Consider the following 6,585-nt stretch of genomic DNA (forward strand, 5'->3'; position numbering starts at 1 on the left):
CACAAGAGCGGAGGCGCACGCCAGTACAAACCCATCACCTGCTGCAAGATTATTGCCACTTGTGCAATGCTGCACAACCTTGCCACGAAAAAAGGTACAGGTGTGGAACTAACATATTTTGAGGACAACGAGGATGAGTCAGGCCAGCCAGAGGGCAACGCAGCCAGAGTGCCAACTGCAACAGATGGGAGAGAGAGACGGGCAGAGATCACATGCAACTATTTCTGAGTAAGTAAGGGGACACAGCGAGTTGTGAGAAGTCATGACGTAGTTTTAATGTGGCACCACGCCATGAACACAATAACAGGCCAATCTGGCAATATGCCATCTATACAATGAGTATGTCCAGGGTTACGTCACCCAATGGCAAGTGGATAAGCAGGGCAACATCAATGTTTGCGCATACGCGCTGCAGTGGTGGATTGCACGGCCTGTGCATCCTCACTAGTGCCAACCCCTAGGCGCCTGCTGCTCCTGCGTGCTTCTGGGACGGGGGGTGTGATGCTGCTGCTGGTGTCGATGCTCTCCGCAGCATCCCCTGCAGCAGTTGTCGACGCCTGACTAGTCAATAGCACCCCTAGTGCACTTGTCACCTGCACCATCCCCCGAGACAGGTCGCTGCAGCACTGTGTTAGGCCCTCCTGCATCGTCACAGAGCGCCGGCACAGTAGAGAAGTCGCCGTTGCCAGACGGTTGAGTGCCCTGTTGGTAGTGTCCCTTCTCTGGCGTTCCCGGCGCCGTGCTTCGATGTCAGCATCTAATTTGCTGCACAACTGCTGGATTGACTGGGACATGTCCCGAATGCCCGCAGCCATGCCGCTAATGTTAGTGTCCATGTTGACTAATGTTGTCTTCATCACCCGCATGTGCCTCTGGACTGACATGACTGCCTTTGATTGCAGGCGCTGTTGCTTCAACATTTGGCCCTCGAGCCCCAAGAAGACACCATGGCCGTCAGTGGGTGCTGGTGGACTCTGGACACGCGACCTGCGGCGCCCTCTTGCTTCCGTCTGTGCTGCCTGTGAGGTGTGGGGTACAGTGGCATGGCTCCCTTCCTGGGGCCCGGTGCGGTCTTCTGGGCCCATGCTGTCGTCTGACGAGGTGTCTAGGGCTCGTAGCCTGGCTGCTGGACGCCTCCTCATTCTCACACCTGCAAGCGGAGATGTGGCCGGTGATTCGAACATGAGTGGCGATGCTGGCTCTGGTGGTGGTGATGCTGGCTCTCGGTGAGGTGATGCTGGCTCTGTGTGCGGCGAGGCTGGCTGTGTTGGTGGTGCGGCTGCCAGTGGGCCTGCTCCCTGGTCTGAACTTGTGCTGGCTGGAGGTGATTTATGTGGCCGGTGTGCCGTCTCTCCTGCAGCATGCCCTGTCCTGCATGATGTCACATCTGTGGACAGAAATACAACATTGGCTCAGTGTCCCCGAAGGGCTGCATTGCAAGCGTCAATATCAATCATTTCACATTCCAATATGTCCCCTGTCTCCTTGTGCCTCGAGTGCGTGACATGCCTTGTTGCCCTGTAACATTTACGTCATGGTTAGTGTTGCCCTGACTACATCTCCCGGAATGCATTGCCTGTCTGCACTGACACGTGTGGACTGCAGTGTGATTATCGTTTCACAATTGGGGGATGTGGGATAGGGGTAGGGGGGGCTACATTGCTGTGCTTTCGTCTTACCTTGGTGTGTTGCGGCTCTGGCAGAACTGTCGGCGTCCCCAAGACCCACGACGCTCTCTTGCTCGATTGTGGCCGCCACCAGCTCCTCCAGTTCGGTGAGGGCAGGTGCCCTGTTGGTTCCACCTCCGGTCTGGCTGGCCTCCTTCTGGATGTCGCCCATCTTTCTCTTGGTTACGATCCTGAGGTCATACCATCGCTTTTTGAGGACCTCAATGTCCCTGTGGGTCACTCCCACGGCATTGACCTGCGCCTGGATGGCCAGCCATATGTTGCGCTTTTCCACCTCAGGCACTTGCAGGGATTGCCTTCCAAACAGCTTCTGGTGCTGCTTCACCACCTCCTCCACCAGCACCTGGAGTTCCTTGGGGCTAAATTTCAGCTTCCTCCTCCTTTCCCCTCCGTCTTTCTGTGTTCTCTGGCTGGACATGCTGTTCGTTTACCCGCTCGCACATGCAAAGGCTCCCTGCCTCTCCTCTGCACTCCAAGCCTCTCCAGGGTCGGCTAATTATGTACACCTGCCTGGGTGTGGCCACTTCGGCTAATTATGTACACCTGCCTGGGTGTGGGCACTTCCTGGTTGGGTGGGCTGTCGTTGCACTGGATTAGCTGTTTCGTCAAGTCATGTGATTGTATTTACCGAATCCGTACATACCGATTCGGTATTTTCCGATTCGGTAAATTCCACCTCGGTATTTTCCGATTCGGTGAATACCACCTCGGTATTTTCCGAATCGGTAAATACCACCTCGGTATTTACCGATTCGGTGAATTCCGATTCGTAATTACCGAATGTTACCGAATCGGTAACTGTTACCGAATTTTTACCTACATATAACTTACCGATTCTAATTTACCGATTCGGTACGGCTCGGTATTTAAGAACCGGTAAAATTTATTTACCTACATGAGGCCCCTAATGTATTCAATTGTGAGTGTACCTTTATGAATTAAATAAAAGGTGGCAATATACTAGCTTCAGGATTCATTTTCACAAAACACAAAAAAATGCATGAATACAAATAATAAGAGGAAAATATTAACGTGAGTAATTACAGATAAAAATTACTAAAAACATGAATACCATAAACCGAGAGATCTAATTGAGATTCAGACCACAACCAAAGGCCGTTCACTACAGAACCCAACAAGTGTCAAATTAAAAGTTATGTCTTTCATTCTCCAACATGCACAAAACTTCAAAATAACTATAAGTTGTACATGTCAAGCGTTTGGCGACAAGCTGTGCAAATGCCTAGCCAAGTATATAGGCTCTTATGTTCTGCTGCTTGACTTTCAAAAAGGAGTTTCACTCTGCCATGGTGTCTAAGTGATTGATTATTGTTCTTGGAATTGCAATAAAGCTACAGCAGTATTCATGTGGAAAAGACAATAAATATGTGACGCACTTCAGCTGGACGAAAGGAGAATCATGAATTGAGTGAGATATATTTATATTATTTATGTCTGGTAAACTTTTTTTATTTTTTTATTTCTTTTTTTAAAAATAATTTGTCAACAAATACAGGTACATTCGTATTGCAGGAGAGAGTTCCAGTTGGTCATTACATATCTTCACATCAAAAAGCATAGAGGAGCAATAATTACATAGTAGCTTAATTGCTGTTAACAACAGTTCAAATTGCCCTCTTTAATCTTATCCATCTGGAGCCCTCTGTGTTGCCAACTAGGTTAGAATAAGGATAGAGAAGTGTAGAAAGAAAGTAGAGACAAAATTCTGGCTCCTGCACAAAACATTCTGGACACCCGCCCGGCTGGCATCACTAGGGGCCTCATGTAGGTAGCCAAATACCGGTCGGTAACGGCCGATTTTCGGTAATTATACCGTTACCGACCGGTATTTTGGCTACTGGTATGTAGGGGGTCAATTTCTGAAATCGGAATTTACCGATTCGGTAAAACTACCGAATCGGTAAAATTACCGAATCGGTAACGTTACCGATGTGGTAATTTTACCGATTCGGTAATTTTACCGAATCGGTAAATTCCGATTTCAGAAATGATATGTAGGGGGAGTGTGTGTGTGTGTTTAGGAGTCGGTATTTACCACCAACTTATAGTTGGTGGTAAATAATTAATGTATGTGTGTATGCATTTTGAAGCGCGTAGCAGTGTGCAATGTGGCATACATACATGCCCTTAGGGCATGTTTGTGTGCCACATGTGCACACATGGCCGAATCAGGGGTGCAACAGGGTGTCAATGTGACACCCTGCCACCCTTGCATTTTCTCCACCATTACCGAATCGGTATTTACCGATTCGGTAATGAGGCATACCTTCCCCTCAATGGGAAGGTATGCCTCATTACCGAATCGGTAAATACCGATTCGGTAATTACCGAATTGTAACGAATCGGTAAAAAATACCGACTCATTACCTACATACGAGTTACCACTTCTAAAATACCGATTCGGTATCGTTCGGTATTTTAGAAGTGGTAACTGGTATGCTACCTACATGAGGCCCTAGGTCTCAGAGATGACAACCTATGCTGGAACTGCACCAGGGAGACGGGAGATCTAGCGCATCTCATATACTACTGCCCCAAACTCAAAAAGTTCTGGGACGAAATCTTTGACTTTATTAAAAAGGCATTGGGATGCACAATAACCCCCCTTACCACAGCCTTCATAACCGCACATCTCCCCACACAACACGATAGGGACCTCCTTGACCTCCTTCTGACCGCTGCCGTCAAGTTGGTCCTGACAAACTGGAAAAATACTGCCAAAACATCATACAGGTGCTGGTTCAACTGGGTGACATACCTCAGAGGAGCAGATAGCACGACCCTGCAAAACTCTCCCTGAAAACCATAATCTAGGGGGATGTGGAAATCGCTCGACACCTTTCTAGAAACATACGAACCACTGTGAACCACCAATGCTCCCTCTTATGGAGCAGATCATCCAAACGCTCTCCCCAACCCAGGCTAAGCATAGACCCAAAATGCACTTCTTCCACACTAACTCTGGTAAACTTTTAAAATGATATGTGGTTATTAAAAAATATCAGAGGGCCCGGCATCTCTGCGGGGTTGCGGTGGCTCTAAGATAGCCATTCCTCAAAATATTGTAAGCCAAATTGTCAATTTCTACAGAAAAATCTTTAAATAACTTGGCTAAAACGCCAAAGGTGTATATACCGTTCATAATGGGGTAAAATAAAGAGTTACCTAGATCTCATAATTTCAGCCGAAATACAGCTAACCCTCGAGTTAATAGCCACCATGATAAATATCTATTGCCAAAGAAGGCAACCTTATTCTAGGGTAACACAATAATGTCCAGAACAGACAAGGGTAGTCACTTTATTTGGGCCATTGGAATTATACGATTCAGTGGCCACAGCATTCTCTGTATAATTATAGCTGCACTTGCCACATAAGTCACTTTGCAGCATCATTTGCATATTTTAGCACCCAAAAATGTTTTTAGGTCAAACGGATCAAAAGTTCCTTAATGCAGTAACATCAGTTGCTGAGCAGTGGGACACCCTTCACAAAGGTGGATTGGTCACGTTTCATGTGCTTAATTTGGAATTCTCTAAGGACTCAATGAGTCAAATGATGCGTTGTAACTAGAATATCCACTGTTCTTTATTCGAACATCCAAACACTTTACATTGCTTTTAAGTTCCTTGCGAACACGTGTTTCATCTGTTATTTAAATTTTAACAAGACTTCATCAGGGCTGAAACATAAAGATAAGAGCATCGTAAGGATTAGGGAAAGATCAAGTAAATTGAAGTAAGGAGGGACATTATAAATTCTCCAGTCCCATCACCGGGATCCATCACCAAGATGTGCCATGAACGTCCCTCACAAAATTTCAAGTATCGAAGTTGACTTGTGAGTTAAGAAACGAGTTAAAGACGGTAATATAAACAAAGTAGATCAATGATATGAGAGAATAGGAAAGATATAGTGCCGAAATGTTCTCGATTTGCTTTAAATCAAGCATAAAGTCACCACTTGTGCCATTTAATATCAAGATATGTCGTAAATGACTAAGTACTGGATGCTATTAAGTTGTGCATGCCTGCCTCATATTTATAAGAAAAAGGGAGGAGCTTACCTTCAAAGGTAATCTTAATGTACCCATAAATAATATTAGGTACTGTAGCCAGTTAGCGACTAAGTAATCTGAAAGTTCTAAGACATCTATAATTACATACTGTCACATATTATATATTTCGGATCGAAATTATCAATAATAACACGTCGCTTACCTAATATTCCAGAACAACTGTTGCAAGTGATTATGGTATACTGTCAATGTATCATTGTATCTGTGAATAAAGAAATGTAGAACTACATAAGCTATCTTCGTAACATTACCCTTCTAGTTATTCTAAATAGCCATGAGAAAACCAAGTAGGCTTCTCCTTACCCAAAGTTGGTTATTCTTAACTATACAATTGTTCAATGGCATACTTCCATCATTACCCATACCGTTCTCTTATCCTCAACACTTACCGTAAAAAGACAATCGTTCCCGCCGTGTATCCGGTCCGTGGCATTCAGCGTGGGCGCCATATTGGTTCTCTTATGTATACCCGCGTGGTAAACGATCTGCGTCATTTCCTACCACATGGTGTCGCCATCTTGTCATGTATATGATATTGTCCAAATCAACGTGTGTCAAATGACAATAGTGACTAGTAAGTCACAGGTGTGATATGAATACCTATTTAGTTAAGTTTGACCTTCGAAGATTCTCCATTCTACTCTGTATCTATAAATCCAACTTTTAGTTCACAAGCTACCCGTGTCTATTTGTGTAGAAAAACACGGCCATCTTGTAATAGGCTAGTAGTCAGAGGATCAGGTTATGATCCATAGGCCTCATATTATGAGCTAAGGACCTAATCGTTTGAGGTGCAGC

At 45.3% G+C, this 6,585-nt stretch overlaps 1 long non-coding RNA gene across 1 annotated transcript; it reads right to left on the reverse strand.

The window, feature by feature from the left end:
• Window positions 1–1,196: 1,196 nt before the first annotated feature.
• Window positions 1,197–6,210, reverse strand: LOC146817408 (uncharacterized). Its single transcript, XR_014962545.1, has 3 exons — window positions 6,177–6,210; window positions 5,930–5,989; window positions 1,197–1,387 (listed from the first exon to the last, which is right to left on the reverse strand). It is a non-coding gene; the product is annotated as an uncharacterized LOC146817408 (long non-coding RNA).
• Between the last annotated feature and the right edge of the window lie 375 nt (window positions 6,211–6,585).

The sequence above is a fragment of the Triturus cristatus genome, chromosome 6 (assembly GCF_964204655.1).
Source record: "Triturus cristatus chromosome 6, aTriCri1.1, whole genome shotgun sequence".
Taxonomy (NCBI): domain Eukaryota; kingdom Metazoa; phylum Chordata; class Amphibia; order Caudata; family Salamandridae; genus Triturus; species Triturus cristatus.